This window comes from Physeter macrocephalus, chromosome 8, assembly GCF_002837175.3.
Source record: "Physeter macrocephalus isolate SW-GA chromosome 8, ASM283717v5, whole genome shotgun sequence".
Lineage (NCBI taxonomy): Eukaryota > Metazoa > Chordata > Mammalia > Artiodactyla > Physeteridae > Physeter > Physeter macrocephalus.
In genome coordinates, this window is record NC_041221.1 from 90678980 (window position 1) to 90693703 (window position 14724).

Genomic DNA, 14724 nt, shown 5'->3' on the forward strand with positions numbered 1-14724 from the left:
GTCCTGGACTTTTGTTTGTTGGAAGTTTTTAAATCACAGTTTCAATTTCATTACTTGTGATTTGTCTGTTTATATTTTCTATTTCTTCCTGGTTCAGTCTTGGAAGGTTATACCTTTCTAAGAATTTGTCCTTTCTTCCAGGTTGTCCATTTTATTGGCTTAGAGTTGCTTGTAGTAGTCTCTTAGGATGCTTTGTATTTCTGTGGTGTCTGTTGTAACTTCTTTTTCATTTCTAATTTTATTGATTTGAATCCTCTCCCTCTTTTTCTGGAGGAGTCTGGCTAATGGTTTATCAATTTTGTTTATCTTCTCAAAGAACCAGCTTTTAGTTTTATTGATCTTTGCCATTGTCTTCTTTGTTTCTATTTATTTCTGCTCTGATTTTTATGATTTCTTTCCTTCTGCTAACTTTGGGTTTTGTTTGTTCTTCTTCCTCTAGTTCCGTTAGGTGTAAGGTTATATTGTTTATGTGAGATGTTTGTTGTTTCTTGAGGTAGGATTGTATTGCTATAAACTTCCCTCTTAGAACTGCTTTTGCTGCATCCCATAGGTTTTGGATAGTCGTGTTTTCATTGTCATTTGTCTTTAGGTATATTTTTATTTCCTCTTTGATTTCTTCAGTGATCTCTTGGTTATTTAGTAACGTATTGTTTAGCCTCCATGTGTTTGTGTTTTTTACGTTTTTTCCCCTATAATTCATTTCTAACCTCATAGTGTTGTTGTCAGGAAATATGCTTGATATGATTTCAATTTTCTTAAATCTACTGAGGCTTGATTTGTGGACCAAGATGTGATCTATCCTGGAGAATGTTCTGTGCACACTTGAGAAGAAAGTGTAATCTGCTGTTTTTGCATGGAATGTCCTATAAATATCAATTAAATCTGTCTAGTCTATTGTATCATTTAAAACTTGTGTTTCCTTATTAATTTTCTGTTTGGATGATCTGTCCATTGGTGTAAGGGAGGTGTTAAAGTCCCCCACTATTATTGTGTTACTGCCGATTTCCTCTTTTAGACCTGTTAGCAGTTGCCTTATGTATTGAGGTGCTCCTAAGTTTGGTGCATATATATTTATAATTGTTATATCTTCTTCTTGGATTGATCCCTTGATAATTATGTAGTGTCCTTCCTTGTCTCTTGTAACATTCTTTATTTTAAAGTCTATTTTATCTGATATAAGTATTGCTCCTCCAGCTTTCTTTTGATTTCCATTTGCAAGGAATATCTTTTTCCATCCCCTCACTTTCAGTCTGTATGTATACCTAGGTCTGAAGTGGGTCTCTTGTAGACAGCATATATATTGGTCTTATTTTTTTACCCATTCAGCGAGCCTGTGTCTTTGGGTTGGAGCATTTAATCCATTCACGTTTAAGGTAATTATTGATATGTATGTTCCTATTACCATTTTCTTAATTGTTTTGGGTTTGTTTTTGTAGGTCCTTTTCTTCTCTTGTGTTTCCCTTAGAAACACAAGAGAAGGAACTTAAAGGAACTTAGAGAAGTTCCTTTAGCATTTGTTGTAGAGCTGGTGTGGTGGTGCTGAATTCTTTTAGCTTTTGCTTGTCTGTAAAGCTTTTGATTTCTTTGTCAAATCTGAATGAGATCCTTGCCGGGTAGAGTAATCTTGGTTATAGGCTGTTCCCTTTCATCACTTTAAATATGTCATGTCACTCCCTTCTGACTTGTAGAGTTTCTGCTGAGAAATCAGCTGTTAACCTTATGGGAGTTCCCTTGTATGTTATTTGTCGTTTTTCCCTTGCTGCTTTCAATAATTTTTCTTTGTCTTTAATTTTTGCCAATTTGATTACCATGTGTCTCCGCATATTTCTCCTTGGGTTTATCCTCTATGGGACTCCCTGTGCTTCTTGGACTTGGGTGGCTATTTCCTTTCCCATGTTAGGGAAGTTTTCAACTATATCTCTTCAAATATTTTCTTGGGTCATTTCTCTCTCTCTTCTCCTTCTGGGACCCCTCTAATGAGAATGTTGTTGCGTTTAATTTTGTCCCAGAGGTCTCTTAGGCTGTCTTCATTTCTTTTCATTCTTTCTTCTTTATTCTGTTCCGCATCAGTGAATTCCACCATTCTGTCTTCCAGGTCACAGAATGTGACCTTTCCTAATGCTCTTCAGTCTTAAAGGAGCTACAGTGGCAAAGTTGCCAAGGTTTTTCTCTGTTTTAGTTAAAAAAAAAAGAAAATCACAGTTTGGCCTAAAGACTATAGTACTCAACAAATATCCAGGTGCTTTCCACATTTCCCAGGCTCCCTGACAGTAGATCTGGGCCACGTGACTAGCTCTACACATAGGATAAGGGCAGAGGAACACAGTCACTTCCAGGCCTGGCTCCGGCTCTTCCCTGCCTTCCCCTTTGGAGACACTGGTACAATTGTGAAACTACAATGGTGGAAGCCACCAGATCTGTATCAGACCAGAAAGTGAGGGAGAAATATCTTTGTTCTATTAAGCCACTGAGATTTTAGGAGTACAAGTTAAACCTGCCAGCATTGGTAATCCTGACTGAAATAGTCTTCTGGCTGCCTCACTGAATTAGTATCCAGGCTCCGTACCTTGTAGTTTGGCCATTGTGATCAAGTAGTAGTAATCTTAAGGCTTGCACTAGTGAGCAGGAAAACAGTTAAATGCTTATGGTTAAGCACATTATGTATTGCTGACTATATGTACAAAGCAGTGAGCTGAAAGTTGTGGGAAACACCCAGAAAAAAGAAAAAAGAAAAAGCTATATTCAGTGAGATTATGTGAGAGGCAAGGATAAAGCAATTAAAAGATAAAACAGATAATGATGGTTCTTAGGAAAAAATTCAAAGTATGGGAAGGCCAATGTGGGTTGGACTTATCTGAGGAATCTTCAGGTATAGTCTAAGGTACAGTCCCAAATAAAACGAAAAACAAAACAAGTTCAGGAAAGCCCAATATTGAGAGTGTGTGTCAGTATGAGCTCAATTTAGTTCAAGAAAAGATTGTCCCTAAACATATAAACCTGGAGAGATGCCCTATGTACTGTTCTGATTTTTTATTATAATAATCAGAATCATTATTTAACTGAGTCAAATGTGAACATTTCTAACAGAGCAAATAAAACCAATCAAAAAGTGTTCATTAAGACTCTATAATATATATCAGATTGCTTACAGCACAGATGTTGCCTTGCCTTCTGAGAAAATAAAAACACAGTATTCCAGGCAGCAGAAGAAGAAACAGATAATAAGTAGATTAAAAAATAGGTGAGAGAAAGCATATACACTGTTTAAAGATCAAAGTTTAAATGAGCTCTAGGGCAGCTGGTGTAATCGAGTCAAGTGTTAAATTTATATGAATAAAGAAGAAATAAAGGCAAACTGAAAGTTAAATTTTTGTTTATGTAAAATATATCCACATAAAGATATAAAATGCCAAGCCACAAAGACACTTAATTTGGGATCAATGTGTCCATTTTCTGTCTTTGGGCTTTAAATTCTCAACGGCATCAATATTTCACTGAAGGATAGAGACTATTTGTCCAAATCTTACTTTCCTTACATTTGCCCAGATAGCAGCAATCCCTGTGGCAAACTTCAAAGGACATTTTCTTAAAGCTCACTTCTCTTTGCTGGGTGATTTTTGCTGTTTACCTAATGAAATAGATATTATCTGTAGAAATGATGCTATTTCCTGTTTAATAAGGATATTATCCCACTAGTTTCTTAGAAGTCCAAATTAACTTATATTTGTATGGACCTTTTTCACACATGTCTCACAATCGTCCAAAAAGGACATGTATTTATTCTTCTATGGTACAGATAGGGAAGCTATGCACATTTAGTGTAAGGTAGAGCTGGGACTCAAACTTGACTTCTCTGACTCTAGATTTGTCACCTCTGTTCTATGTAGCATTCAAAACTAGAATAAAACTATCTTATTAACTGTCTAGCAAAGCAGGTAAGTAGCAGTAACTTATTATAAGCATTAGAGAAGTAGAAACAAAAGAGAGATGGGTGTTTTAATTGACTTGACTGAAATGACACAAAATTAGTGGCATTGAAATACAAAATATTTTATTTTCTTAAAATTATGAATTATAATAAAAAATTCTTAAAGAACCAGTTGAAAAGTAGGAATGAAGCAACATGGATCCACAGATAGTCTAAAAAAGAATTGTTTTTCCCATGAGAAATGGCTTCTGTTCTCCGCCATTAATTCATAAGATAAAAAAGCAAATAAAACACACTTGGTTTGTACTTCAGATACATGTCTTTTGGGATTTTAGAGAATTAAAGAAAACCAAAACAACAAAACAGCAACAACAAAAAAACACTGTGCTATAGCCTCTAAAACAATCCTTTCAACATTAATTTTGCCTCACTAAGGTAATTTAACTGCAAACTTTTGATATTATGCTTCTTTTCAGATGAGTCAGGTATATCCAATAAATCAACATTTAATGTATATGTTGAGTTTACAGCTCTGTCTATGGTGACGTCTCCCCTCTTTCAGTTTTATGCCAGAGGTCCCACTGGCTCTGAAGAGCACAGAATGGTTAGTACAGAAGGGACTTTCTCTGTAGAACCTTCACGAGAAATGGTTTCATTTCAGAGCCAAAGTACTGGAAGCTGCCAAAATGATTCTGAGTAATGGAAAGAGGCCTCACATGTACCTCATGGCTCATTTAAGAGTTTGCCCCTTATCCTCAGGCTTTTTCATCTTTATCATAGATTTCTTTCAATCTCCAGCCATTTTGCAAAATTTCTAGAGAGAATAGTGACATCTGAGAGAATAGTGACATCTGATGCTTCCACATCTATACTTCCCTCTCAGTCACCATAATCTGGCTTTCCTCCATTCTCCTAAATTTTTCCCCAAAAGGTCTCCAAGGGCTTTGTATTAGTAAGCATGGAAGCCTCTGGTCCTTCCTGTTGTGGCATTTCAAGCGCCTGACGGCTTGCCATGACAGCCTTGCTCTGAACTCGAAGGCTTGCTTCACAGCTGTTTTCCTCCTTCTACTTTAGTCTCTCCTTTTATTTAGTTGGGTGCTGAAATGTAAGTGGCTCCTAAGCCTCCATATTTGGCCCTCCTTTCTTTCTGCTCACCCTGGACAATCTCTCTTGCTTTCATGCAGGCTTCTACGGGGACTTCTATATACTGATGACCCTCTGCAATTTATCCCCCCCTTCCCTGATCTTTGCGAGCCTGAGCCTGTACTTCTTTCCAAATAAAAGCTCAACATTTCCCCTTGGATGTGCCTTGGTCACCTCAGGATCAGTTTTCCAAAGATCAAATGTTCTGTCCCCCCCAGTTTTTCTTTTCCTATGTCTTGGGCCCTTCTTGGGTGAATAGCATTGCCATCTCCCTGTTCATTCAAAATCGAGAACTTAAGTTATCTTCGATACTTGCTTCCACCTAAGGTCCCTCCTTAAGTTGTTTAATCTGTATCTCGAGTTCTGCTCCTCTGCTCTCTTTCCTTTGACTCCACCTGAGCTCAGACTCGCACCACCAGTGTTCTGAACAATACTGGTAGCCTCCTAAATTGTCCCCTCACTTCCAATCTTTCCTAATCCAGTGCATGATGATCCTGATGGTGATCCATGAGCACTGAAACTATTATTTCTTATCAAATGATAAGGTAAAATTCAATGGGAAAGCTCATCTCAATAACATTTTTGATAGGAAAAAAAAAACAAAACACCACCATATTGAAAGACTTCCTGAACACCAATGTTTTCCACGTGACTCCCTGCCAGAGGAATATTTGTAAGGTGAACATAAGTTCCATTACTTCCCTGCTGAAAACTCCTTAGATGGTCTTATCTTCCACTCCCGTCTCAATTTCTTACCGACCTTATTTCCCACTCCTACCTCATTCCATCTCTGCTAATTTGTGTTTAAATCTCTAGAGATCACTATGCTCTTTAATAACTCTGGGCTTTGTACTTTCTGTTTTTTCTGCCCAGAATGCTGTCTTCCCACCTGTTCTTTGCCTGTCAGATGTCTATTCCTCCTTCATTAGCTAGCTCCACTTTACCCTTCTAGGCTCCTATCTCACCATTCTCCTTAAAGTAAGTCAGCATTTAACCCATACCAAATGTCTTTTAGTCCTTTGACATTACTCTTTCTTGCCTGGGGGACTTTGTACATACAAGTCTGTCTTGAACACTCTTTCCATACTTAGCTTCCCTGACGTTTACTTAGCCTTCAAAATTCAGTTCAGATGTTACCTCCTCTACCCCTGACTCCCCAGGCCATCCTCTGTTCTTGGATCAGAGCATGTTTTACCACTATCAGAGCACTGTACTATATACTGGGGTTTTTTAAATCTATCATCCTGTTTGGTTTTGGGTGCAGTGTATTAATTAGGGCACGGCTAGTTATTGTAGGAGATAAACTCTTACATCTAAGAAGTTTAATGCAATAGACATTTATTTCTTGCCCATAAGAAGTCCAAAACAGATGTTGCTAATTGTCCGGTGGCTCTTCTCCAAGCAGGAGTCAGGGTCTTAAGTTCTATCTTGTGGCTCATCCAGTTTCAATACATATTTACTTTGAGAAAGGGGAAGGAAGTGCTATGGATCAGGCCTGCTAGCATCACACTTGACTAGTACCCACAAGCCACTGGGCTTGGGCGCACAGCCACACCTAATTAGAGGGGTTGGGAAAAGTGGTCTAGCTGTGCACCCAGGAAGAAGAGCAAATGACTTGAGTAAGAGTCATCCAGTCTCTGCTGGAGTTAGACACTGCTTTTTATCTCTATCACCAGGGCCTGTCATAGGCCTGACAGTAGAAGTTGAATGGGTGAGTGATTGGATGGTAATAGAGCTTCCAGTTCTCAGCCCTGAGCAAACAAGTACAATAATCCATAAACAGAAGCCCATGGAGAATCTGGAAAGATTCAGAGAAGAACAAGAAGAGATTACTAAGCAATTGGAAAATAGGTATCTATGGAACAATGAAAAATTCTGGATTGTTATTCATGGAATAAAATAGCCCAAGAAAAAAATTCATTGTGTTCCTAAAAGTTATCAAAGTCTAATAAAATTACTTCAAATATCATACTTAATCATTCCACCACCAAGCTTTGTTTCTTGTTTGTTGAAGAGTTTGGGGGGTATAACTAGGATTTCTAACAAAAGGTAATACCTTTGGTAATTTTTTAAATGTGCAGGTTATATAAGATTTGCTGAAAGAAGGTCATGACATATAAATCTCAAGTAACATCTGATCTGTGGATCTTTGGAAATGCCAGGTAGGGACATACTTATCTTTTTTATAATTGTAGAAAAAGAAGTAAGTTTTCAGATTAAAAAATAAAATCTGGAATAGGAATTCACTCTGTTGGTGCTATATAATGATTCTTTTTTCTGCTTGCTTCTACCGTGTCCAGTAAGAGCAGAAAAGTTAGGCATAATGAACTAGGGTAGAATTTCTGTGTGATTTTCTTCTCACTAGCAGTTTTGTCTCTTGCATGAGAGAGAGGAGGAAAAAATGAAGAGAGTGCTGATACTTTGGTTGGTCTAAAGTTTTGAGGTTGAGATCTTAGTCCCAGAAGATGTCTTTTTCAAGATCATGGTCAGGGTTTTAGACAGGAGCACTTTTAAAAATCAGCCTCCTGTTAACCATGTGAATGACAAATATATAAGACAAAGACATCAAACTTTAACTCAGGAATTATTTTTGGTATATATAACCTCTTTAAGCATAGAGCCCAGTAATATTGCTTTAGTTTATGTCTCAACTAAAATGTATATGAGGGGCTTCCCTGGTGGCGCAGTGGTTGCGCGTCCGCCTGCCGATGCAGGGGAACCGGGTTCGCGCCCCGGTATGGGAAGATCCCACATGCCGCGGAGCGGCTGGGCCCGTGAGCCATGGCCGCTGAGCCTGCGCGTCCGGAGCCTGTGCTCCGCAACAGGAGGGGCCACAACAGAGGAAGGCCCGCATACCACACACACACACAAAAAAAAATGTATATGAATAAGCTCTATAATTGGAAGAAGCATAATCTAATGGGAAAATAATTGGTATGGAAATCAGGACACCTGAGTTCTTCTCCCAGTTCTGGCATAAACAATGTAATCCTAATAAGTATAAAATTGAATTCATCTAAAAGTCCTATGTATCTGAAGTTATAAGTCCTATGTATCTGAATACTAGGCAATATAGAGCTTTTCATGTATAAGCACTAAAGCATAGTGGTTAAAGATGGGGCTTTGGAATCAAATAAACCGAGTTTACTTCCTGACCTTAACATATACTAAATGTGTGACATTGAGAAAGTTACTTAATCTCTCCAAGCTTCAGGAAATGAGGATAATGAGGGTATAATAAAATGACCCACTGCCTTGTAAATAGTTTGTTGGAGAGTAAGATGAGATGATGGATAGAAAGCTTTAAATTCAGGGCCTGCCCCTTTGTTGACTATCTTATACACTTAAGATCATATGTATTAAAAAAAATTCTGCACTCATCTGGCTGCTGATGCTAATTTGTGGGCAAATAATTTAGCATGAAAGAGCATCCAAGAGGATTTACCTGGTGGTCCAGTGGTTAAGACTCTGCACTCCCAGTGCAGGGGGCCAGGGTTCAATCCCGGGTCAGGGAACTAGATCCCACATGCATGCTGCAACCAAGAGTTCGCACGCCACAACTAAGGAGCCCATGAGCCTCAACTAAGACCTGGTGCAACCAAATAAATTTTTTTTTTAAGTCTCCAAGAATGCTGAATTGCAAACAACCTCACAAGACAGAGGTTACTTGATTCTCACTTTCACAAAGAAAAAACTATAACATTGAGAAAATGGGTTATTTAAACGCCAAAGAATGCCTTTTTCATTAATTGTAATTGTTAAACACGAGAATGGCTTATTTAATTCCAGAGCTAATTTTACAGGCATTCAGCTTCAGTTTCTATAGGATTCTTTTTTGCAGTTTTAAAGATCTCAAATCTTATATCTGAATTGATAAAATAAGAGGACTATAGGCAAAGGAAATCCTTAGTAAATTAGGCTTTGCTAGATTGGGAAGCTGGTCACACACACACACACACACACAAAATCTGCTTATAATGCAAAAGTTAATATTTCAGTTACAACCACACTTGCTTCAGGTAAAGGTAAAATCAATTATATCAACCACAACCACTAGCCAGAGAAAAACCTAAATAATGAAATTTACTTCTATATTTCAACTGATATTTACTCGTAATAAGAGCTTAAAATAATAGGTCCCTGGCCACAATTAGGAGTATGTGAAGTATATCGCCCTGAATATTTCTTTCAAATTGCAGAAGAGTGATGAAATTTTGTCAAGGAGTGTGGAGTAAAACTTCTTTATGTAGGCATTATAAGAAAGGCTAAAAGAAAACCTGTAACAGGCTAATATTACTCTTAAGATGTTTAGTGGGTGGAACATAAGGAGTGAGGTGGAGAAAAATTAATATCAATTCTACGCTTGGGTACATATAGGTCATTCGCTCAACATACTTTTAATCATCTATAGAGGATACCATGCTTGGTACAGGTTAATATTATACAGAACAAGATAGAAACAGTCCCTCCCTTCATGGAGCTTAAATTTTAGAAGGAGAGACATAAATGAAACAATGAAATCCTTAATTATTTGTTTAATTGGAATTGTGACATGCTAGGAAGAAATACAGAAAATTGATAGAATATAATCACAGAGACTCTCTTGGTTTGGGAGGATAAGAGAAAGGCTTTAAATGAAGTGCCATTGAGCAGAGCTCTGAAGGATGAGCTGGAATTAATTAAGAAAGGTGGGGCAGGAGAGAGCAAAGTGGGGTATGTTTCAAGCAGAGGAAACTCTTTGCTCAGAGACGCAGAGATAACCAGCATAACTAGAATCTGGCTATGCTAAAGGGGTTGGCAGGGGACACGAGAAGATTTTTGTCTTTTTCCTAATAGCTGTGGCAGGTCATAGAAAGGATTTAAACAAGGAAGTTAATTGATTGTGTTTGTATTTTGAAAATTAAATTTTAAAAATTTACCTCATTCTGGCTGCAACTAGGAGAATGGTTTGGAGGAAGCAAGAGTCATTGGGGGAGATAGGACCTTTTACAGTGGTTCAGAGTGAAAGATGGTGGTGGCTTGAAAGAGGCATGCAGGGGAAATAGAAAACAGTGAATGGATTCACAAGTTCTTTTTGAATCCTGGAAATTTCTCTTATTTCCCTTAGAAGTCAATTATGCATTTTAAAGGATATTTATTATATTTTAACTCAGTACCTCTAATGGTTTTTTAAGAACACTTAGACCACAAGTCCACTTACAAGTCTTCTATCCAATTACCTAAAAAAGAAAACCAAAACAAAACATGTTTTTTAAGGAAAATGTAAAATAAACAATACCGGTGATGTGTACTACTATAGCAAAAGTCATGAAAATGTTACTCAAATGACATTTAAGAAATCCCCTCTAGAAAATTAACAGTGATGGTAGTTGTATTCATTTGCTGGCACTGCCATAACAAAGCGAGTGGCTTAAAGAAAGCAAACAAAAAATTGTCTCACAGTTCTGGAGGTTAGAAGTGTGAGATTAAGATGTTGGCAGTATTGGTTCTGTTACCAAATTGGTCAACTGGACCCACGCCGGGGTCCTAGCCTGGGCCAAGACGCCCTTTATAGGCCAGGGAGGTTCTTTTTCCAATCGGATTCACACAGCCAGTAACGAAACTGATGCTGAGACTAGAACAGCATGAGCCTTATTCAACGGCTAAAGAATGAAGAAGTGGAACCTTGTTCGCTGCAAATCAACTTCCCAACCCAATTCAGGTAGAGGCACCAAATACATAGGAGTGACCAGGTAAAAGAGAGAGAATTGGAAAGAGTGGGAGGAATATTCATGAGAACAGGGGTGTGGTTTGGACCTGGAACTGATCACAACTCTCCTTTTCAGTCCTTGTATGGGCTTTTCTGGTTGTTGTCATGGCAACAGTCAATTGTCATGGTGCTGGTGGGTGTGTCATTCAGCATGCTAATGTATTACAATGAGCATACAGTGAGGCTCAAGGTCTACTGGAAGTCAAATCTTCCTCCATCTTGGGCCTAGCTGGTACTACCCAGTCCTTGTTTTTTTCTCTTTGCACCCCCCTTCTGAAACTTAGATAAGAGTGATTGGTTTCTATTCAAGGGAGGGGCAGGAGTATGATTCTGGGGCTACAGCCTTGGTAAGACTTCCTTCTGAGGGCTGTGAGGGAGAATCTGTTCCATGCCTCTTCTCTAGCTCTGGTGATTTGCTGGCATTCTTTGGCCTCTGCTATATCACCCTGATCTCTGCCTTCATCTTAGCATGCCATTCTCCCTGCGTGCCTTTGTCCAGAGTTCCCCTTTTAATAGGGACACCAGTCATATTGGATCAGGACCCACCCTACTCCAATATAACCTCATCTTAACTAATTACATCTGCAACCAATGACCCTATCTCCAAATAAGGTCACACTCTGAGGTACTGGGGCTTAGGACTTCATCCTATGAATTTTTGAAGGACATAGTTCAACTGATAACAGTAATATTTGTGAAGTTCAGATGTGTTAGCCTCCCAATTTATCCTTACCTTGACATAACACTTAAAAAGAATCTCCCCACCTGGATTAGACTCTTTTCTGTTAAAGAGCAAACTGTGATTCCAAAGGACCTTACTAGCTGAAGAGGGACGATGAGATGGAAGGCAACCCTGACACCAAGTGCACAAGCCCCACTTGCAACAACAATACTAAGACTTAACCTTCCCAGATTACTTTCTTCCTTTGAAACAGAACTAATTAAACCTCTAAATGCCAATTGTAAGTCTGATACGAATTTCAAATTGGTCAGAGAGGCATAAAACATACTGAAGACCTGATATAAAGCACTCTTTTTTTTTATGTAGTACAATGAATCATTTCTGATGATGGATCAGTAGCTTGCATTAATTCAAGCACTTAAGAAGAAAAGGACTAGTCAGTACAAGAAAATGTGAGTTTAGCCCATATTCAAATTTTATAATTTTGAATTATCAGAGAAAATTTGTATTATTTTAATGCTCATGGATCTTAAAACTATAAATAAAATAATTCTATGACCAAAAAAAAAAACTACCTTCCCAACAACTGATACTGAGGTCTTAGAAGAGACATATTTGGAAACCAAGGTAGAGTACTTTGCTTTGACTGGAAAATCAATGTCAAATCTTCTTTATGAGTACATTTTATTCCCCTGAAGTTCCATCTAAATGAAAATATATGAGGAATCTTCTCTTTTCAACAAACACATATACTAAGTGATATCTAGCAATTAAAATAACAGCTTCAATAAAAATCTGATTTCCCACATCATCTGGTCCTTTAAATCATAAATAACACAGTCATCAGAGAGACTTGACAAACATTAAGTGGAACAAAAGACATATTTTCTCTTCTTCTGTAGGGTTTTCATTAAAGACCTCATAGAATTGTAGAATTAATGAGTTGAAGCAATTGTGGAGAGTATCTGGTCTGGGGAATTCCCAGGTGTGCTCAGCAGAACCGTCAGAGTCCATGGGAGTCCCAAGGACTGGAGGTAGATGGGGGGGTGGGGCATGGGTACAGTAGTGGGGCATGGGAAGGGAGCCAGAGGAAGAGGGTCCTGGCCTTGTCTGCCCAACCCCACCCCGACTGGACCTGGGGCAGTCTATCTTCATCATATCCACAAAGTACCTATTTGTGGCTTTGTTTGAAGAAAGGATTTCACATGTTATAAAAATGAGAAAATTGAGACCCAGGGGAATTGTGACTGGAGCATTTTTAGCTCAGCCCTCCCTCACAGCATAGTGAGGATTTTCATGATGTAAAGTCATAAATCTTACAGATGACCTATTATATTTCAAGTTAATAACAAATCTAGACCTTTATTCCTCATCTGCAATTCTTTTTCTCTCAGTTCAATGAAGAGCATCTAATTTTTAAAGACCAGTTAGTGCCGCTGAAGCTGATTGAGCCAGAGAAGTGTTTCATCAAGTAAAACATTACAAAAGGTTAAATTTCAAAGATATTAATAAGCATTTTCATTTGCTACATATAAAGACTGTCAAGCCAGCCTGAAGCTGCTTCTTAAATTCAGTGTACTTAACAAATGGGCTATTTTAAATAAATATACTCCACGTATTATATTTTAGTATAAGCAGTCACTTTCTCATTTGTGCCCGAGTGGTCCTAGGAATGTTCCTCTGCTCTTTTCCTCTCCATCCTGGCCATTTATTTCTATTTAGGGCAGAAAGAGTCAATACTTGCAGAAGAACAGAGGTGGGAAAAGGAAAGAAGGTCCTCTTGCTCTTTGAAAGGGATAACAGAAGAATGTTAATAGTGGAAAAGGAAGAGCATTAAAAGGATCAAGGAGGGCTTCCCTGGTGGCGCAGTGGTTGACAGTCCGCCTGCCGATGCAGGGAACGCAGGTTCGTGCCCCGGTCCGGGAGGATCCCACATGCCGCGGAGTGGCTGGGCCCATGAGCCATGGCCGCTGAGCTGGCGCGTCCGGAGCCTGTGCTCCGCAACGGGAGAGGCCACAACAGTGAGAGGCCCGCGTAACGCAAAAAAAAAAAAAAAAAGGATCAAGGAGCTGGAGAAAGAGGAAAGGGAGAAAGAAAAGTGAGATGGAGGAGGCAACAGAGAGAATAAGATACAATTTTGTCTTCTCTTCTCCCAAAACCTTGTTGTCCTGTCATCAGGAGCACATTTAAATTAGCTTAAGTGAAAAAGAGGTATTAATTGGAAGGACACAAAAGATATTTCATAGAAAACCCAGACCACAGGAGGGACTGGCATCTACAGCAACAAATTGACAGGTTTCAAGGAAAACTCTCTCCCTCTATTTTTTTTAAAATTTGTTTGTTTGTTTTTGCTCTTTCTCTCTCCCTTGTCTACTTTTTCTCCCTCTCCTTCCCCACCCACAACGCATGGTTCCTCATCTCTTGTCTCTCTCTCTGTGTCTCTCATTCTTTTTCCATGGATGCTGGCCCCCTGCTGGTCCATTCCGTTGAAATGATTGGCTCCCTTGTAGCCCCTGGAAATCTCTTCATTTCAAATAACCAGCAGGGGTTAACTGGTGTAGCTGTCCCCATTTGCAAACTCTTAAGTTAAAGTATCTGGTTGACTTACCTTAGGTCATGTGTCCACCCATGGTTCCATCAGTTTTCACCTAATTGCCAGAGTAACTACTATTGTTGGATATCGTAGTAGGGAAGGCAGTCGACTTAATATATTTCTACACCCCCCTGGTAACCCTGTCTTGGGCTCTCAGCCAGTGACCTCAGTCTCCTGCCATTATCACAAGGGTCTTCAACCTTTTATAATAGTGTTTCTCACAGTATTGTTCAGATCACTTGCATCAAAGTGTGTTTACCAAAAAAAAAAAAAATACAGATACTCAGGCCTTTACCCCTTATCTATTCCAGATATCCTATGTGCTGAATACACTTTGGGGACTGGCATGAAAAATTCACTGTTAATAAGATTTTTTGTATTGGAAAGCATCCTCTGAGTTTCAAATAACCTATAGACAAATTAACTTCTGGAACAAATATATTCCAGATAATAAATATAAAACACTAGTGACAAAAACTATATAGCACTTTGAAGATTAAAAAGATATATACTTTAGGGCTTCCCTGGTGGCGCAGTGGTTGAGAGTCCGCCTGCCGATGCAGGGGACACGGGTTCGTGCCCCGGTCTGGAAGGATCCCACATGCCGCGGAGCGGCTGGGCCCGTGAGC

The 14724-nt window shown here is 38.8% G+C and overlaps 2 long non-coding RNA genes across 2 annotated transcripts in view; both read right to left on the reverse strand.

Annotated features, from left to right (window-relative positions):
* The window catches only part of LOC102982487 (uncharacterized), a 103876-nt gene that overhangs the window by 42509 nt on the left and 46643 nt on the right, over positions 1-14724 (reverse strand). The window lies entirely within an intron of this gene.
* Positions 9-14724, reverse strand: part of LOC129392335 (uncharacterized) — a 58712-nt gene continuing 43996 nt past the window's right edge. The window contains exons 2-3 of the long non-coding RNA XR_008618076.1: positions 10228-10290; positions 9-2170 (exon numbers count right to left, since the gene is read on the reverse strand). This is a non-coding gene — a long non-coding RNA (uncharacterized lncRNA). The remainder of the gene's footprint in view (positions 2171-10227; positions 10291-14724) is intronic.